The following is a 21,727-nucleotide window of genomic DNA, read 5'->3' as shown; positions in this document are numbered from 1 at the left end:
GTCTGCATAAGCAAAAACAGGGGCAGCATGACACCAGTTATTTCTAAACTGAGGAGAGTGCTGGCTATCTAATAAAAGAGAATATCTATCCTATTATGTCTTCATGAAACAGAAAAAAATCCTCTAAAATAATTTTAATCAGAATTATTATTTTCTTTACAACACAAATTCTAACTCATTGCTTTGCATGTTGCTGTGCAACAAGTCCTTTTAAGCAGTCCCTCAATACTACCAAAGGTTTTCTTATACTACTTAAAATAGGGAATGTTTTCCCATTCTACATGGCCTTTGGTTTCCATTCCTTTCAGTGTGATTTCTGCTTTGTTTCTTTTCTGTGCTAGGAGATGATAATGAGGCTCACACACCTTCTGCTTTGGTGCTTGGAAATCTACCCTGGGTTTAGCTCAGATGCAGCGAGCTGAGAGGCTTCCCCCTACACGCCGCCAATTTTCAGTGCACTCATATGTGGCTGACGCGGTAGGGGGCTAATCCCAACGGCAAACATTATACTCTTTCCATACTCACTTACACTTTGGAATCAAGGGTAAAAAGTTCTCTTTGAAGCCCATTTTCTCTGAATGGTCTGGCAAGCTAACGTGAACTTCCCAGATTCTGGCCAGAATTCAAATGTATCGCAGTGCAGCTCGCTGACTGTTGCAATTGTTCCAGGCCTCCCAGTACACCAGCCTTCCTGTAGCATGTGATGAGAAGGACACACTTCTTTTACAAGAAGTAAGAAGCCATTTATTTAAGCATGGCTGCAGGCAACATTCTTGAACAAAATTTACCCACAGAAAATTTGTCTGTTTTTGTTCATCTGCTATCTCCAATGACTTATGTTTCAGCAGGTACCATTGTGGAAACAGAAAATAAGTGGTTTAGGGAAATTATTTCTGATCACTGGACATAGGTTGAGCTGGCAAGCCTGACCAATGGAAAGATGTTCAAAAGCTCATGCCCTTTTTCATTTCAATAACAATAGAGACACATTCTGTGCTCAATCTGGAACAAATGTTGCCCATATTTGGATCTCAGTGGGAGCTGTGCATGTGCAACTTGGCCCAAAGTGCTGTGTTGCAAGATGCTTGTTATGCTTGCCCTGCTCTAAATCTTGATGCTTCCTCTTTGTAGGACAAATACCATCTGACTGTGACAGAGTCTGTATTAAAGTAAGTGTCAGACTGAAAACAGATTTTTGCTGTGTGTGTGCAAAGGGATGGAACAGAGTAAGTTTGCTGATCTCTTGGGGGACGCTCAAAACTGGACTGGCACAAGATCCGCATCTGTTGTATATCACCCACAATGGGTACTTTTGCACCAAATTTTTATCAGGTCCTTGAATTCATAGGCAGGTCTTCCTTCTAGCTATGGCTCCAAAGAGACAATATTTACACAATTATATATTTGCAACTGTTTCCTATATTAATCTTATTTTATTGGAACACTAGTAAATTTTCAGATTAAGTGTAGTGTGCAAAAGTAGGTATGCTTTATACACTCAGTTCCAGCTCTTTGAAACCAGGACAATAAAAGGAATCACATGCAGATTTCTGGGAAGAAATTTGCTTTCATCCTTACTTGCAGGAAGGAGAAAGCTTCCAATCAGACTAATTCAGAAGGAGGGGCAAAGCATCTTCAATGTGCTCTCATTTTTGTCTCTGAACTTTGCTCATTTCCAGATACATGGATAATGGAGACAATTTCCAATTGAGAGTGGAGTTGGACAACTAGGACATTGTCCTGAAAACTGTGAAGCACAGGTATGTTTCCTTTCAATAGAAAGAATGGCTTGCATCTGTGCCTTCCATCCTCTAGGTGGACAAAATCCTTGGACAGGAGGAAGCCCAACTTTGCAAGAGTATCAAGAGATGAGGCAATACTGTGATTTTCCTCTGAACTTTTTCTCCCAGGCAAATCTACTTTCTGATTTTGGCCTGAATTTTTAAGTAGATTTTCACGATACAACCTCATTCACAAGTGAATTTCTTAATAAGCAAATTTTCTTTGATACTTCTCTCTCCCTGCTATATTTGCAGCTGAGCCTTTAGCTCAAAATGAGATTTTTGGGACCACTTCCTCTTTAAAAACTACAGGAGGCCAGACACAGGACATTAAGGGTCACAGCTCACAGCCAAGAAAGCTTAAAAGTGATGAGCTTGCTTCCCCGTGTGGTTTACATCTCCTGAACTTCACAAATATTCTACTTTAAATTATTGCAGGTAGAATTAACATGGGCCCACATATTTCTCCTTTTGATCTGTTACTTGTCTTTGCCTTGTTGTGTTTTTCTATAGGAAATCTCTTTATGGCAACTTGCTCACAGTGCAATATGCTCTAGACTTGCTACATAATTGCAGCTCTGAGAACTAACCTGAAAGCTGCTGGTGGACCATGATCCATCTGAGTCCATTTTGATCACTTAGAATCCATCCAGTGTTGCTGAGGTGTTACTGGAATTGAACAAATGCTAGAGGTACATTTCTCCATTATTTCACATAGTCATTCATGGAACACTCAACAAAGATTAAACAAATTAATACAAGGTTTATATAAGTAAATACAATTGTGAAATATTAATCAGTCAGTGTGCAGTATGTAGCCTTTGACCTGACAGTAGTTGGGTGTTAATGTTGTATTTCTCAAGCACACTCCCAGCTCTCCGAATTCTGCGAATGGAAGAGCAAATGAAGAGGCTATTCCTGTGTAGGAGGATGCAGCAGTTTTCTGACACATTATATGTTAGATTTCAGACGGATTGCCCTAATGAGAGCCAGAACTTCCCTATGCTTGAAGGCCCTACCCTACAGGGCTTAGAAATCCTTCCTGCGTAACTGCCTTTTCAGCTCGCTTCACTACTTACCAAGGTCTTTATTTTTTCTTCCAGGGAAAGGAGGGAGGAGGGGACTTTTTCCCTACACCCCTTGTTCTCTCTATTTTGCTTTGAATGTTGCGGTGTGGTTGGTTCCCCCCTCCCAATGTGCTCGGATAACCCAAAAGAAAGAGAAGTTCTTTTTTTTTTCATCCCTTTTCCCTGAGGAGACAGAGAGAGAAGGAGGGGGGGGAGGAAAAAGAAAGATTAAGATGTAAGCTGGCTAGATAAGCCTGGAACTGGGTTTATTACTACTGTTCAATGAGAGTACAAGGATATAAAAGCAAACCTGCTTTACTGGAGCTGGAGCGAGGTTGGTGGGAGACCTACCCTGATTGTGTGCCACTCCGAGAAGGGATGTTTCATTAATTACACATTAACTATGTGCACTGAGGAGGAGGCAGAGGATAAAAAATGCAGATGTTTCTGCTGCCCGACAGAATGAAAACCACTCTTGATCCTGTCAAAAGAACATTTTGAATCAAAGGGCTCCACAGAAGTGGAAGAATGAGTTTTGTGGCTGAGTGCAATGGTGCGGCCTTTTAATCATTAAACCCTTTTATAGCGGTAAAATGAACATCCATTGTCATGGCCACTCCAATGGGGCCATCGGAGCTGCTGAAAAGGGAATGCTTTACGAAGGGCACTAAAACAGGACACAACCAGCCCCGCTGGTAGATTTCTAAAGGTAACAACAGCAGTGCATAACAAAGAATGAAAAGATGGCCCAGGTTGGTTTGCTTAAATTACTTTCCTTCCCAAACCCTCCCAACAAGCTAAACATGCACCAGATATAATGAGCATTAGGACTTCACAGGCTGGCAGTTCCCCTCCTTTGTTTTCTCTGGGTTTTACTGTCTTGGTTTAATTTTTTTCTGTTCTTTAAGTGAAGGCTCCTTAGGAAAATGGATTGAAATGTTGTTTTATTCGTAATCACTCTCTACAGTCCTAGTAAAGCCATTAGCATTGGGAGAGGAATGATCCTCTCTTCTTGCATAGACTCCACCCCCACCTCCCCAAGTATGCAGGAGCAGTAATGTTTTAAGATTTTTTCAAATAAAACATTTCCACCTCATTTTTAGAAAGCAGACTAAATTTTAATTTGTCAGGCCATGACCCTGGAGTTTTAGTTATACCACTTCCTTGCTCCTTTCTTCTCCTTCCCTTTAATTTCTCAGTAGAAAAGATTCAATAAACTATTTCTCACATTAGTCTAGGAAGAATTAAAAGAATTATTTCCCAAAGTTCCCATAAGCCTTGGAAAACTATATTGTCGGGTTTTTTGGAGCAGAACTTGTCAGAGAAAAGTAACCTCATTTCATGGGGAGTTTCATATCTAGGTTTTGCTCCAATAGGAAACAAAGGGGAATCAAATCTCAGCTCCTAGGAAATGCACTCCTGACGGACACCCTGGTACCATGAATCTTGACATTATGGACTCTGAAAGAAGGCAGAAGAAGATGAAAGCTAAAGATAGCAAGGCTCTCTGGCTCCCAGCCAGTCATCCAAAAGAGCTGCTGGGGATCTGAGCACTTTGGGAGCTCTGGCTTGGATGAAGCAAGACATCAGCTAGTCAGAGACTTTCATACCATCAGCAATTTTTTTCGACTTGAATGCTGAACTCTGAACAATCTCTGGAAAATACCAATGAAGCTGAATCAGCAGATTAGGATGAAAAAATAATTATGGACTACTTTAAACCAATTCCTTACAAATTATTTCTAGTATAGAACTAATGGTGAGAGTTTTATACTTTCTGGACCATTTGAAATGCAAATGTATTTCAAACTGTATATATTAATCCTTATATCAAAGATAAAAATTGGTGAATAACATGGTTTCTGAGGTGTCCTTGAGGCTATTTGTGCACCAACTGATTAGCTATGAATCCTCGATTATTTTTAGTTCAGGAGAAAAGGCAAAAGCACTACTGTTTATGATGCTTGATTACTATACAGTTTGAGCAACGTCCTTATGTAAATGGCAAGAGCCTGGAGAAAATCGTCACAAATGTCTACATGAAGATAAGAACTTTATGGCTTATCATCTGTGAGGAGGTTTGATGAGATTGTTCTCTGGGAATGTTGGTGCAGGAATTGTCAGTACGCTTCAGATGGTGCCAGCTCTTCAAAGCTCTGGAGGAGTTTCAAGTGTGCAGGAAAACCAAATCTTTTCCTTTGCAGATTTCTCAGCTTTTGTCACAACTGGAAATTTCTCAAAGACAGATTTTCACTTTTGGAGGAACTCAAAAGGCTTGCTTGTTTAGCTAACTTCAGAAGATGCTCTGTGACTGGCTCAGTACTTTGCTAAAGAGAAAATTCAACCCCTTGCAAAAGAAAGTAGCAAAATACTAAAAAAAGCACTTTGTACAGAAGCAGCAAAGAAAACAAGTGCTATAAAAATGCTTCTCCCCTGGCAGCAATCCAAAGGGAGTGACAGATAATTCTGGGTGCAGCTCTGAGGAGCAGTGAGAATCAGATGAAAGAAAACAAGTCATTACAGAAGGCTGGCCAAAGGATGGCTGGGTAATAACCAAACTGCTGGGAGGAGCAACCTGCAGGAGGCTTTAAAAATAACTGTTCAGAGGCTTTCACTGGAGTTACAGGTAACTCAGATGTGCAGAAGAGTGGCCTCTGTGGCCTACTATGAATGGCTAAAAACACAGTTCAGAGAAGGGCTCAGACAGCTAAGGCCACTGCTAAAAATTGATTCAGGATCAAATATGGGTGTGAGGTAATAATGTGGCAAGAATAGATGGTGCCCACCTCAGTCCCTGATCTAAATATTGAAGGCACACCTGGGTAACCTCATCTTTTCATTACCTAGAAAGGTTAATGCTAAGGTTGACTGAACATAATAAACTCCAACCTCTGACATGGACTTAGAGTGCTAAGCAGCAAGAGCTCAGGCTGTGTACCCTGAAATTCTGCACTGATGCTGACCTAGAATCATGCTCATAGACGTTATATACCAGTTTAAAGTATTTCCAGCTTTCCTTAGTTTACCATGATGTGTTGCAATTATTAACTTTTTGATTTTCCTTCTCTGTGCTATCTGTAAGCTTTTAGCTGCATTTTCAGAAAAAAATTTGGGAAAAAAAATGGCAGCTTCCTATTATTTTAGTATCAGTTGTTCCTTGGTTCAGAAATATCTGGGGCTTATCAATATGGAAATAGAGCTAAAACAAGCATGATCCAAATGAAACTAATTCTGTGACCTGCAAAGAGGAATGATGCTTTCCCTGTCCTGGCTGAGCTAATATTCCTGCCTTTGCTGAATCACACCAAGCTAGCCTTCTGCAGTGACTAACAAGCAGCAATGCACCAATCCTTTGTTTTGGCCGTGGTCCATCTATGAAGCAGACTGGTGCTTTAGTCAGCTTCATCGTGACATCTCCCTGGGCAGAAGACAAATCACCTGATGCCGATGAAAGGCTCAGACAGGTGAAGCCGAAAAGAAATATTGTGTGTCCCAAATAATTACAAGTAAATTTAGAAGTAAAGAAGGCAAAGTACTACATAGCCTATTATTTCTACTCTGCCTTCAGAATCCTAAAGGTATTTCTGAAAATAAGTTTTTGGTGCTCAGCATAGGTTGGGTTAGGGCACTCAGATTTTCAGTAGTGGTAGACTTTGAAATTTGGGTATTTCAGTTTGGTCACCTAACCAACAGAAGGCACCCCATCTCCTGCTGGCTTTGAAAAAACACCCTCCCAAGGCTTTTTCAGAGATGTAACAAGTGAGGGTGTTGAGAAAGTCACTTATTTGTAAACAAAGCATTTTACAATGCCTTGAGAGATGTTTTAAGTGAGCCTATGTCGCATAAAGCTCCTCAGGGATCTGTCGCAGCAGCAGCAGCAGTGCACAAAACAAAGTCACTTCTTCTGTTGCACTTTATTCTGTTGTCATGTTAAAAGCAATGAATTTATTTCCCCCTCACAGCCCTCCCTCAACTACTGCAGCCCTGCAGTAAATCAAAAAAGTAAACTCTCATTCTCATTGTGCAGGGCTTACTTCCAGGCCTCTACAGTTTCCACAGTAACTAATTAGAAATTTGCATCTCTAAGAAAGAATTATTTAATACTGATGTAAGCCCTTTTATTCTTTGGAGCTTGGCCTTTTGCTACTCAACTTCTGGTAGATGTTGGGCCTTAAGGTCATACTGTACAAACTCTGAATGTAGGTGGCCCTAGTGTTGCTTTTTTTATTTCGGATGATTCATATCCTGTGAAGAAAATGTCTTGCCAGGTTTTTGTTGAATTGCAAAGATTTGAAAGGCAGCACCCAATTCATTTAGTAGCCATTTGTTTTAAACTGTAACATCTTCCCCATTCCTCGTTAGCTAACTCTTGTGTAATTGAGTCATGCATTTTTAGCCTTGTTAAACCAGTGGAGTTAGGTCACACTGATGCACCTTTCCCATTAGTTCCATTTGCTTCCCCTGGCTTTCTGCCTTTAGGCAGGCCTTTTATTTCACATGGCAGGAAAGAAAGCCTTGGATACCCTGAGTGCACAGATATGTGTTTTATAGCTCAGCCACAGACACTGTAAATCCAAGACACTGTCCCACAGTCTCAGAGCAGATGTAAATACTGAGACAGGAGGAAGTGGAGGCTGCAAAGTGAACAAAACCCTTCCTTCATGTTCGTGATAGAAAATGGCTTGGAGCAGTTTTTGTCCCAGACTGGCAAGTACCCCTCACAAAGCTGTGCCACCTCAAGCTTCAGCTGACCCCAACGGGATTTGCATTAGGCTTGCAGTCAGTTTGCCAGCTCAGGCTCAGCAATTTTTCAGCTTTTGAACTTTTCTACAAAAGATCTGTCAAGAAAGAAGCAATTCCACCAACATCCCTTCCTACCATCAGATGGATCTTGCCCCTCCTCTTTTGTCCAAATTCTGTGCTGCTGTACCTGGAAGGATTTCAGTAAGACTCTTTTTATAGTGTTTTAATCTTATAAATTTTTAAACTTATAATTTAATATTATATATATAATTTTTAAAACATTAAATATACAAACTGGTCCAAGGTGTCTATATACATATACATATACATACACATATACATACACATATACATATATGTATATATGTAATATTTAAATATACGTTATGATTATATTTTAATACATAATTAGCTCATTACATATATATATGTGTTCACACACACACACACACACATATATATGTATTTGTAAGATTATATAAGCTTAGAATGGAAAAGGAATAGGTATGCTGGCTTTTTCTCCCTGCAATCATTTCCAAAGAAGGAATCACAATTGAAGTGCAGTGACTGCATCAGCCAATTATTTCTGATTCTAGAGTTGCAAATGATCAGTTATTATAACTTAATATAGCTTAAATTAATTGAGATTGAAATAAATGCAGCTTCAAGACAGCCTCCATTCATAATTATGTCCTTAACAGAGGTCTTTGAGAGATATAACAGTGCTGCACATTTGTAAATGAATTGCATCACAGATCCCTTTTTTCAATTTTTTGCTCAAAGGAATGCTGAATTTAGAAATAACCCTCAAACACAATACGATCCAATATGATCCAAGCATTGAGAAAGGCAGCGCAAAATTGTAATTATGGGCATCCTGGGTGAGACCCCAAATCCATCTGTGTCAAAATACAGCTTCAAGAGTCACCAAGAGCTCATGCATAGAAAAGGATAAAAGAGCAGAAATGCAATACTTCCTTTGGTGCACAGTTCTGTGCTCATGTAAGAGATTTGGAACAAAAGTGACTTGCTTGTGTTTCCTAGTATAATGGTATTACAACCTTTGATAATTTCTTCTTCCATTAATTTTTCCAGCTGGTTTCTGAGCTCAAGTAAAATCCTGGTACCCACACCATCCTGTAGCAAGGTGTTCTGTAGTTAAATACAAATGAAGAAGTTTCTTTTGAAGATATTTTCCTGTGGCAGGTATTAAGAAATAATATTAGTCTATTATTTGTTCCAATCTATCTCTCCTTAAACTGCAAAAAAATACCTAGAGCTTTTATCTTAAAGATTGTCTTCACTATGGCTGTGATTCAACCCCATTGTTTTACTGTCTGTTGTCAAAGACTGAGTCTGCATTTAGTATTAATGGGTTAAGCTCAGGATTTGTAGCCCTAGTTCTCACAGTCTCATGACTCTTGCTGTGACTAAAAGATACAATGCTATTGCCTACACACAAGCATCTAATCCATTTAAGAGGCTTTAGGCATCCTGTCTGGTTGCCAACTGCTTCTCCAGAAGGTCCACTGTCTCCTTTAGGCCTGTGTCAATCTGCCACCCTCTTGTCCACCTACTGAAGGACACCTTTAGGGCAGCTCCTCTCTCATGACACTTTCAAGAGATATTCTATTTCTCAGAGGGATCTGAAAAGCATTTGCCTCTTGAAGTCTAGGATTCTGTTGCCTCTTCTGCTTCTCAGTATTGAAGGAAAAAAATTACACAGACAATACAAAGGAAATGTTGAGGGAGGAAAAGAAATCCTCCAGCCCCTTCATAATAACTGTCTTTTTGGAGACAGTTTGTAACAAAAGAAAACAAATTAGGATGTAGAGAGCTTTTCAAGGTTCCTCTGCCTCATCTTGTCATGCAAGCAAGCCACATCTGAAGAGATGTCCTGAAAATGTCTTTTAGTATGATTTAGATGCTATCCAGGTAAAAATTCAGCACTATATCTAGGCAGGCAGTTCACTAGGTTAAATAAGGGTTCTAAGGAACAGAGAAGCTTTAAAAAAAATTTTGACATTTTAAAATATCTGTGAGAAAATAGTCTTATTTTGAATAACCAGCTACTTTCTTGGTCAAAAACACAGAGGCAGGTTTAAGAAGAATGACTAAGTTCACACTAAGAACTCCTGTCACTTATTGTGAAATTGTGCAAATAGCCAGAATACATTGGTGAATTCTAGTTTTGATGCCAAAAAAAATCTGACTTAATACTTTAAAATGGAAAAGAACAGTTTTAGATATATAAATAATTATGGAAGCAGACAGCTACATTCACATACAAACCCACCTATATCCACAAACTTTCTTCTTCCTTCTGGCTTGGCTTCATAATTATTCAATAAATGTCTCTGACATTTTCAAAATCAAAGAAGAGGGCATTTTTAGGATGCAGTAAGGCAAGTAAAAACTATTGAGGAAAATTTATGTTGAACAAATATGGCAACCATTATTTTTGAGTAGATGCTGAACAGCCTGGTCACTCCTCTTCTTTGCTTTTCTAAGAACATCCACTGAAATGCATGTTTCACATGTGCATGTGAACAAGTATTTATTTGCATTGCCAAATGGATATAACTAACACCAGAAAAAATTACCCTTCTTTGTTTTGCTATACTTTCTAAAAATCCTCCTTTCCTTCTAGAAACTTGCTCATAGCCTCAAATAAGTCATGCACAAAAAAATCATAGCTATAAAACTGGCAAGGAGATGAAACTATGCTCCATGAACCTTTCAGAGGGTCCTCGCCAAGTAGGAACAGGGCCAACAAGGAAACTTCAGTTGTGTTATTATACATAACCCAGTCTCTCCACCCATAATCACAACCAAAATGGAAGAGGCTCCTTGATCTAAGTCAAGAGGCTGTCTATCTGTCTGTCTGTCTGTCTGTTTGTTTGTCAATCACCTTAGCTGCATTCCTTAGTCACAGATAGGCAGTGAAATGGGAATTTCCATTCAGAGCAACCCACCTTCACACCATTCCACATCCCCCTCCCTGGAGACAATTTCATTCTAGCCACCTCATCAACACCTACATGTTGAGAGCCATTAGGTGGTCAGGTAGATGAGTGGGATGGGAACGTCCTCCCAGCTTTATGTGACTTGGATTATGGAGTAAAGTCCTTACAGTAAAGCTTGACAGTGCAGACGCCTGCACACCAGAGCTGGAAACTGGCTTTACAGTGAGGGGAGAAGAAAATGCATAACCAAGGGCATCTAATTAGATTAGCAGGGGTTTTGTGCTTTGGATGTCCCATAATTCAATCAATTAAAGTATGCTTTAATAGCAGAGTCTTTTATGACATGTATCCCAAGGCGCCACACAAATAATAAAATTAATAGCTCATGTAATTATTATGGAGAGAGAGAGCTACTACTTTCTACATAAGATTTCATGCACCATGGCCAGCCTGGTGCAGGCCTTGCTGCTACTAGATCTACCACAAGAAATTCTCCTGTTGCAGAGTAAGGTTGAAGAGACTAGAGTGGACCATCTGGTCCAACTTCCCTGCTCAAGCAGGATCAGAATTGTGTCCAGATAGCTCTGAAATACCTCCAGTGAAGAAACCTCAGCAATCTCTCTGGACAATGTCCCAGTGCATAGTTACCCACGCAGTAAAGAAGTTCTTCCTCATGTTAAGGTGGAGCTTCCTGAGCATCAGTTTCTGCCCATTGCCTCTTGTTCTATTGCTCAGCACTATTGAGAAGAGCCTGGCTCCAAATCCGCAGCTGTAAAATGTAGTCAGAATTCTCTGTGCACTTGAAAACAGTGCAAGGCAGACGGATGGACAGAAAGCAGTTCATCACCATGGAAGTTGTGAGCAGCTTGATGTAGCTCATCCTGCCACTTGCAGACAGTCCAGCACTGATCTCCACAGTCAGGACAGCGGTTCTTTGTCTGTGATGCAGTGCTGACTCCCACCCATCACTTTGTAGGCCAGTGAAAGATGGTCAGTGTGTTTTAATCAGGGCAGTACTGGACTGGTTTACAGACTGAGTGCTTTATCTCCTCAAACATCCTCCTAATCGGAGGCCATTCATATGTCATGAATTAGGATGCTGCCAGGGCAACCTGACAGCTGATGCTGTGTTCCAGGACATTTTCATACTGTGATGATACAGGATGAGATCTTTAGTGACTTTAACCTGGGAAAACTCTGGTGTAGACCAATGGAGCCAATGGCCAATGAGAATTTGGATATGCCAAGGATACCACTCAGTGCATCTCTAAATATTTCACGCGGCACCAGCTGACATAAGGAGGCCGTTATGCAAATTTTCATTATTGCATTACGGTTCTGTATTTCAGAGAGTTCAAGTTGTGCTTTTATTTAAATCCCCAGTATGGTTCATACTCATTGTCAGGAGGAGATGCCTGACTGAAATAAAAAAAACCAAACAACAGAACAACAGACAAACCAGGACATCTAAAACCAAAACCCACCAGCTCCTATTTCCATTTACTTCTTATGAACAACAACATTTAAGATGATTTTCTTTGAAGCCAACATGACATGGTCTTCTGCTGCAATCTAATATGCCAAGTGTTCCTTCCCAACCCCTTATTTTCAGCTGAGCCACGAGCCCTTTAACTCATGTTAGGGATATGACCAGCTGCTCCACCTTAACAGCCCTTACCAGTGTTGTCAGAGGCAACTCAAATGTGCTGTACTGGATAGCTGAGAAGTAATTCTCTATAGCTCAGAACCTGGTCAGATGACTTCTGCAACTTGGAGTTATTTCCTATCAAAGGATCTGCTCTTCCTACACTGCAGCTGTGACGAACCTTCCTGAGACTGCTGTGCATCGCTGAGAGAGCTTTAAAGTTCGCAGCAATGCCTCTATAAAGTTCAAGATTAAAATGATCATTTTAGGAAAGCCAACAAGCATCATAATCAGGGGAGAAAAAAACCCTACCACTTCCTACTCGCCACTGCATCCCAAAGAAATTATGCTGTTCCTCCTTATAAATAATAGGGGTGTGCAACGTGTCATTCCTATTCAGTGTTTGTGGGTTTTTTGGTGCTTATTGATGCTGCATCTGTTTTGTCAGTGCGTCAGCTAATGGAGAAAGTTAATTGTGTTGGTTGTAAGGCCACCTGTCACACACATGCCTCATTTCCATACTAATAGCCCAACAGTGGCAGGCAGTGTACTCCTCTGCAGTAACACACACAGCCTCTTTGGCAACCTGGGCCAAATGTGCCTATGCAGCAACCGCAGCCCTCTTCTCTGAATGCCTCCAGTGTTGTGGCAACCCGGCTCTGCATCAACCCCCCGCGGGCCTCCCCAGCCCGCAGGGGCTTTTTAAACCCTCGGAGACACGCTGGGTGTCACGTTTTAGCGCGGGAGGGTGGCGGGCACAGCTCTGCTTCCCTGGCAGGATGGGTGCCTTGCGCTCTCCCCATATTTTGCTCCCTTTGCACTGTTGGACCAGGTCAGGCACCTATGGCCAGCAAAACCTGGCGAGCACTGTCGGTAGGGCTGCTCACATCGGCGCTGACGACCAGTTGAAAGTCCATCTCTTTTGTCCCTTCTGTTAACATTTCAAACGAGGGAAGCGATGCGGATCGGAGCCAGGAAGAGGAAACGTGCCTGCAGCTGAGGCAGACACAGCCGTGCTGGGCTGCAGTGGGACTCAGAAAGATGTAGATAAAATTCACTTTAGTGATCGAGCCAATGCCGCAAAAACTATAATTGATGAATATTTTATTTTAACGTATGGAAAACTATTCGGATCAGCCAAGATTCCTTCCTTCCTGCCTTCCCCCATGGTTTTTCATGTAAGATTTTCATATAAGATTATGACAGTAAAGGGATTTACTTTGAACTACCAGGCTTGCTCTTGATCAGAGTCCATGACCCTTGTTCATGTTTTCCTACAGCCTGAAAAAATCCTCTGTAAAACTCTGACAGAGTTTATGCTAAAGGCACACCTCATGAAGTAATACCTGGAATCTCAATGGCTTCAGGGGAAACTGGTCTTTGTACTTTTTATATCACTGTAGCAGAAATTAGAAATGCCATGTGTGATCATTGGGCTTGCAAAGGAATGTTCCATGGGCTAATAGGCAAGCAGTGCATGAGTTGCTACTCCTTTACACTCTCTATCTGCAAGCATTTTAAAGAAAATACTCCACACATAAGGTACTGGTTAATGGTGTGAGCCAGCGACACAGGGATTACCATGCATGCATCATGGTTGGGGAAGGAAATGTCTGTATCTATCATGCACAAAGGAACAAGCCTGAATATTCATTGCTTAGTCCATCTTAGATGCAAAGATGATAAACAGCCCAGGGAAGGTGCAGAGGTACAGCAGTACTGCCATCAGGGTCCCACCAGGCTAAAAATAAATTGATTTCATCTGCAAGACTACACAGTTGTCGGAATTTCCCATTTCTGTATTGAGTTTCTTCAGCAGTGCCTGCAAGCATCTGTTTGGCAGAGGCTGTTGCTCCAGCTCAGTCTTGGGACTGAGGTGGGGGTGGGCATCTCTAGCCAGCCTCTGCGTAGAGATTTCTGCAGGAAGATTTGGGCAAGCACTCACACAAAGTGAAAGGACTCTCGGCATTGGGACTGGAGAGCTACCAAGGAGCTCATCCCAGGCCTCAGGCCAGACTGATCCAATGTCACGGACATTCTTTCATAAAAATCCTTTCTTTTAGGATTTTTCCTTTTCTGGGAAGCTGAGGGCCCAGAAGAAGAATGTAAACACTGGTTATCTGCTGCTGTGGAATGTAACAGGTGCATCTGTGATTGGTCTTCTGTGAGTGTTTGGATTTGCTGACCACTCACGGGAGAGTTTGTCCTTGCTTTCTGCCTGCACACAGAACTTTGTTATTAGATTCCTATTCTATTCTTAGCTTAGCAGCTTCTGAACTTTTCTCTCAATTCCTTTTAGTATAGTCTTAATGTATTAAATATCATAAATTAATAAATCCAGCCTTCTGATCATGAAGCCAAGATTCTCGTCTATCTCTGTCACCCTGAGGAACCCTTGCAGAGTCATGTAACAGCCCAGTATCATCAGTGCTGTCTAAATAACAGGAGGGTAAAATATGGTCCATTTTACATCACACACATTATGAGCTAAGCCCACACAAACATACAATTTGTTAAAATCTTGGGTTATTCTCTTCACTTTCTTTTGGGGTTTGAGCCCAGTTGCTTGTTTCCTGGTTTCTCACTGTGATCAAGTGGGCCAGAAGCCTTCTCTTACTGAAACAGGGAGTTTCACAGGCATAGTACTTTTCAGATAAAGTAGAAAAAACCCAGCATGTAGACTGCACTTATTCACACACAAAAAGTAACCTATTCTAGAATTTTTTTAAGTTAATACTTTAAAAAATTATGTAGAAAACTGTTCTACACAAAAACACAAAACCCAAAAAAACCCTCAAACATATAAACTCCATGAATATATGTCTGCATTTTTTTTCTTTCTGCCTTCTCTTACATACTTTGCAGTTAAGTCACCCTGCTTGCTAGGCAGTCCTTTGAGAGAAGATGTGCTGATTAGTTTGAGAGAGGATGCACTGTGCCATAAAATGGGCTGTCCTTCAGGCTGCTGTATTCCATTTTCTCTAAGGCTAGTTTTGTGGAGAAGAGTACTTCAAAATATTTTGGTGTTTAGGTTTATTTTTTTTATATGGGTTGGCTGAGTTAAAACATCAGCCAAACATTTACAGTTGTTAAAACTTTATAACCTGTTTATCTGGGGGACAAAGACTGCCTCTTCAGACTGTGTACAGACTGCTAGTTTGCATATGGCTGAAGCAGGAGGTTTATTCTATATATAAAGATACTGCCAGTGCCACACAGACTTTTCTGTGGGAAAAGAAATATATATCCAGCTTGCTTGGGTGTGTATATGGACACTTGGAGCCATGCTGCTGAGGAGGTGATCTCCCCTTTCCCCCTGCTCCTGCAGAGCAGAACCTGCTCTATCTCCTGAGTAGGTCTGAAGAATTATCTTCTAAATCTTCTAACTTCTCCCTATGTCACTGTTATTCTCTTCCCCAAGGAAAGGGCATAAAATTACCAGCAAAAAGACTATTTGGGATAAAAGAATGTTTCTGAACTCCTGTATGGAGGCACATGCATCTACCACCATCCAGATACACAAGAATTTTGAGAATTGATGCACACTCCAATGGCACCTTCAGTTTTGAGAATTGATGCCACTCCAATGGCACCTTCTGTTTCCAAGGGATGCAAGCTGGGTAGATCAAGGCAAGAAGCACACAGTTATTTCAAACAAGTCTCCAGCCATAGACCCTGTTTGCTCAACAATCTGGACATAGCCATGAAGGTTATCAGAACTTTAAAGCCAGAGACACAAGGATCCTTTAATATGGTTACAACTTCAGTTTTCTACTATTGCTAGCAGGCTGAAATTTTCTGAGAAATTGTTTTTCCAACATGTCACAATCTTTGACTTGGAGCTCTTAAGCTCCTGGCATGAAGTTACAGATTAAAAACTAGTGACAGCACTGACAGCCTTTCTGTGATACTGGCACTTTGATTTGTCACCAAAACTTTGTAGCTGTCAATATCACAGTGATATAACTTTGATAAAATGAGAAGACATAGTTTCCCACTCAAGTTCTGCCTTTTTCATCAGAAGCTTTCCAGGGTGAAGTCTGGCTCTTTGTAGATATATGCATAAACCTGAGAAACAGTTTTATTTTACACATAGGTGTGCATATATATATGTAATTTTTACATGCCCTTATAAACAGCTAATAATTATGCAGTATATTTAGAGATACTGAAAACAGATATGATTTCTACAAATGGAAAAAGAGATTTTTACAAAAAAGGAGTGCCTAAACAAAACTATGACACAGTTTTCCATTCCTTTCAGTTCTTCTCTTTTCATGCTTTTCTGTTTTCTTGAATGTAAGACCAAATTTGAAAATCTAAAGGCTTAGTAAAAGTTGTCCCTAACTCCTCTTTACTCACAGCAAACTTCTGGCATTTCATTTGTGGCATTTGGGTTTTTTTCCCCAGGAATACTCACATGGTTCTGAGACAACACAATAGGTGATCCTGTGCTTCCACACCCATCCACCATACTGCATGCTGTGTTTTCTTCATGGACCTCCTGAGATTGTGTGATTGCATATAGAACCTGGCTCCACACAGTGTCACTATTGTTCTGGCCCTTTTTTTCCCCTGCATGAGTTTTTATGCTCAGCATATCTTGGCATTGTGAACCCAAGGCTTGCTAAAGAAGGGCTCAATTTACCTCTGATTTACCCCTATAAATCAACTAATAAACCATTGTAAGCACTGGTGTTGTTACACTTCATAGTGACAATGGGGACAGAAGAGGCATTCCAGCACTGAGGGCTAAAACGAGCAGGATTCTCCATATTTTGAGGCTACACAAGGGAAACCTAAAGAAGAAAATCTCTACATGCATGATTTCCAATGGTGCTTCACTTTAATGTTACTGCTGAACAGCCAAGCGAGCTAAAGGGAAATTTACTCATAATGCAGGTACTCCACCTCCACTTATGACCTATCTTTGAACTGTCTTCCTTTCTCTGGGTGTTCACTTCTTTATGTTGCTGCTTCCACAAAGTATAGCCAGTCAAAAGTTACTTGAAGCAACCATCCTGGCATAGGTAAATGAAAAATCTGTATTTTCTGGTATGAAATGCCTGCAATAGAGATTAGATTGAAGGTGGTCTAAAGATGAGATTTTCCCTCTGTACCATGGCCTCAAACATGCCCCCTGCCACCAAACCATCTGCCTCCCATCCACCCTCCCCTGAGTGACACTCACATAGAAGGAGAAACCATCTCTTGCAGGAAAAAACAAGGAAGAGTCCAGGCCTTCAGGAAGATCAGGGATGAAATCAGGGTTTTTTTCCTTATTCTGATACTGTTGTGTTTGTCCTAGTCAGACAATTCCTCAAGAAGGACTCATAATCATGATACCATGGGAGCCTTAATGATGATGAAGAGCTCCTTTCAGCTGCTTTTAGTGATAAAAGAAAGTCAAAACTATTCAGTCAATATCCAAGCCCTTATCCAAGACCAAGTTATATCTTTTGTGCCATCACCTTTTCACAAAGAAAAATTTCCAAGTGGCACAGAATTAAAGCAAAATCAAATTTGGTGATTAACATTTGAGATACTAATTTTTCTCCTGGGTAATTCTTATCTAGAAATGTTACAGTTGCTTTAGATAAACCTACTAAAAAAGCAGCCATCTGATTCCTCAGCCAGCCACACCAGGAAGTTCCTGCTAGGTGGTCTGCGGAGCTGGGTCATTAGCAGTCAAACAAGAGCAACCAGACTGGTACTTCCTCTTCTTTAAGCTGAGTGGGGAAGGCTCAGTTGGGAAAGATGTCTCAGCCAAAGGAAGTGTCACTCTCTTTTAACACCACATAATGCAGCTCGGGCGCTTGCCAAATCGTAATACACTGGAACAGACGGAGACAGAGTACCGAGGGAAGTGCAAACTGCATAAAGGGTGCAGCATCTAGATGAGAAACTTTCCTGCACTGTCAGGAAATCCTTCATTTTCTAGGCTGGGAGAATGTTTTGCTTATCTTTTCTGGTTTCATTTTTTTTGTTTCCCTTCTACTTTTCAAGGCCTGGTCTCTTGGCATTCAGCCTAGCCTGATGAAGCACTTGGGGTCCTGGTGTCACAATACTGGTTTTGTTCAGTGAGTAGCAGAAGATAACTGTGCTCTGATTATGTAAGTGCTGTTTATGACATTGATTGCACTAAAATAATTTTATTTTTAAAGTCAGTGATAATAATACTACAAAGAATTCTTGGAGCTTTTAGTAATAAATGCCACCAGCAGCATGGTTGGGATATTCAACATCACACATCAGACTATAAGACTGATTTCTCAGTGTCAGCGTGAGCCCTACTCTAAAGGCAGCAGGTATCATCCTTTGGAGCTGCATGTGCAATACTCTGCACCATGTCCAGACACTTTCATTGGTAAGAAGAGTTGAGATTTCATAATTAGTCACAAGACTGTCATTTTGTCCTTGTAACACTTGTGTCATAATAGTAGACAACCTTGCACAGTAGGCAAACAGATTCATTACATTTTTTGGCACTGCCAAAATTACATTTTTGACTCTGCCTCACTTCACTGTTACCTCACTGGCAACATCTTCCAGATGGACATACAACCATCTGGACATACATCCAGTTGTACAATCATAATGATATTAGGCAATGCTGTCAGTACCTGACTGACTAAAACAGAGGCTTCTTTCTGAGACAAGGCTTTTCTGACAGTCACAGAACTGTAGAATGGTTTGGGCTGAAAGGGATGTGAAAGATCATCTAGTTCCAGTTCCTCTGCCATGGATCATCTAGTTCCCTCTCCTCTGCAACTTTCCACTAGACAAGGTTACTCAAAGTCTCATCCAATCTGGCGTTGAACTCTTCCAGAAATGGGGTATCCACAACTTCTCTGGCAGTGTCTCACCATGTTCAGCGTAAAGAAGTTCATCCTAATAGCTAAACTAAACCTACCCTCTGAGCTACAGCAATCACAGTGACCAGTTGGAAAAGAATCTGGTTTCTAGTAAACATTGCAACATTATGGTGGGTAAAAGAAGAGAAGTATAATGGTTAAATAGACTTTTAAGTAAGAAGAGACAGCACTGCACTGGTTATGGATAACAGTTGCAAGGAATATTCTCCTTTCCCTGAAAACACATGCCTTTACTAGAAGATTTTATGTCACAAACTGAATTAAAAGGTCTGGCGTACCGTGTAAGCAATCTGTATGTGTGCAGCCTTCCTTTGAAAGCAGAAAGAAGTTTTCAAATACGTGTTCCAAAGTATTTAATACCTAATCTTGATGTGCACAAGAATTCCTAGTGCCAGACAGAACCAAGCTCAACAGTTTGTCCTTGTACACTTCTGGAACTAGGGCTTCCCTCCAACTGGAGATGGGCCATCATGCTTCAGGTTTGCTCATCTTCCTCCCCAAAAATTTTCCTTCTGAAGGTACTGAGAATCAGATTTATCTGTCCACAGTTTAGATCCATCTGTGTTTCCAATACCTTCTACTCACTCAAAACACCACAGATCAAATTCTGGTCTCTTCTGTGAGCGTGCAGCTGAAAGAACATTCCTCTGAACCAACAGAAGCACTCTGGCCCCAGACATGACCCCAGCCACAAACATTTCTGCCCACGTGTGGTTATGGGTGGTCAGACCAGTGAGGTTGGACGTTCAGGACTAAACCCTCTGCTTTGTCTTGCCCAAGCCCACAAGGCAACACCTCAGCAGCAGTACATTCTCCCCTTTCCTTCCCTCGCTTCCCACTGCAGTTTTCCCAGCCCCAGGACTACCTCTGCTTCCTCAAGTGTGAAAGAAGGGGTCAATCTGCAGCTCATCCTGCAGGCTCCAATAAGTGAGTATTTTGGGGCACCCCTGAAGGCAAAATGACATCTGCGTGCTTGACGCTATAGAATGAGAGCACAATGCTTTAAAGCCTCTCAGAAAATCTACAGGACAGTTAATATGATTTAAGCCTATATTTAAATTTTATGAGACTCATTTTCAAGGCTAATAACCCAGTTTACTGTGCACAATATCAAATGCAAATTTTATTACTGACTTGGTAAAAACCAAGATGATATTCATTAGCATATCTCAGCGCATCACCCTTTTTAGCCAAAAGGTGCACCAGGAGTAACAGTGGGAGTTTTTATATGTGCTGTAAATTACAGTTACTATCTCATTAGATAAACACATTTAAAATCAGGTTATCATTCACTTATATATCAGAAAGTTGTTTGTTCAATTGCAGCTAGTCTCGTATTACAACATATGGTGCATGAAATTCTTAGACTAATAAAATTTCAAGGTACAGGGAGCTGGTGCCTTGGAAAAAACTGTTTCTGCTCAATGAATGGCTCGATATAATCTGTAATTGCTTTGAAACAATTATGCAGCAGGCTGTTTTGTACTTAATAGTATTTACATCCTTGGGTTTATTAGCAACAAAATCTAAGTGGAACTTGTGAAAGAGAAATTAATTTTTCTGCTAAAAGATGTAAAGTTTTAAGTTAAAGATCCGACAGATTGTGGAAATCTAAAATGTATGCAATAGTCTCTAATTTAATTTATTTCTCATTGAAATATTTCATTATTCCTTTAGATACCTGTGGCAGATTATCAGTAGCTGAGTTCCCCTGAACTTTTACCACTCTCAGTAAAGTTTAGGGTTTTTTCCTCAATACATGCACTCTGGCTTTGCTGTCTCCTGGAAATAAACACAACTAATGTCCACATATAGTATTTGAAATCAAATTGAAAATTTCCATACCTGTGAGGTTTTGCCCACTGAGCTTAACAGTGGTGACTGGAACGTGAGTCAGCATTTTGTACTTTATATGCTGGCCATGGAGCAAGCAGCCCATACACAATGACACAGAGAGGCATGCTGTACACAGAGCAACAGATATGCAGCTGCACAACAGCTTTGGATCAGACTTTCCTACGGTATGCTGGAGCTTCAGCAGCTTCAGCAAAACCCAGCCAGTTTGAAGAAGCACTGGGGTTATACCTGACTGAAGTACTTAATTACTCCTGCCATTCTGGGCATATCCACATATGCTCCGCTGATAAAATACAAATCATCATATACAAACCTAATGTCAAGTGTATTATTTCAGTGTGCAGTTAGGAGCAATGAACTGCACACTACTGCCTCATTGCACGGCTCCTACTGTGCTCAAATCTGTGAGACAGCTTGAGGGCAGTTACACATTTGGGGGTTAAGGTGGTTTTCTAGCCTTTTGTCATTACTATTTTTCCTTCTTTTGTTTATGATGTCTTGGATTTGCCTACATTGTAAGCTACCTCCAATTTTGAAGCTGTATTTTATACAGACACCCTTTCCCTAACTGCAACAGTAGTAGTAAAATTGGAGGCCAGATTGTAAGGAAGGCCTTGATAAAACAATTGTTCTCACTCTGCTAGGTACTGCTAACTTCAGGATGACTCCAACCAAACAGCATTAACACCTTTCAGTTGCTCTTGTATTAGCATGTTCTTAAATACTGTTACTAAAATCTCTGTCTTTGTGCCCAGCCTAATCTCTCTTTCTCTTGTGCTGCAACTTCACTAAT

At 40.7% G+C, this 21,727-nt stretch overlaps 1 protein-coding gene across 1 annotated transcript in view; it reads right to left on the bottom strand.

Annotated features, from left to right (window-relative positions):
- OLIG3 (oligodendrocyte transcription factor 3) overlaps positions 1-17,656 on the bottom strand; it is a 36,924-nt gene extending 19,268 nt beyond the window's left edge. The window contains exon 1 of the mRNA XM_063153457.1: positions 17,394-17,656. The gene's annotated coding sequence lies outside the window, so the exon portion shown is untranslated. The remainder of the gene's footprint in view (positions 1-17,393) is intronic.
- Positions 17,657-21,727: the final 4,071 nt, after the last annotated feature.

The sequence above is a fragment of the Melospiza melodia genome, chromosome 3 (assembly GCF_035770615.1).
Source record: "Melospiza melodia melodia isolate bMelMel2 chromosome 3, bMelMel2.pri, whole genome shotgun sequence".
Taxonomy (NCBI): Eukaryota; Metazoa; Chordata; class Aves; order Passeriformes; family Passerellidae; genus Melospiza; species Melospiza melodia.
The sequence above is the reverse complement of the archived record's forward strand: the minus strand, read 5'-3'. Positions and strand labels throughout refer to the sequence as shown.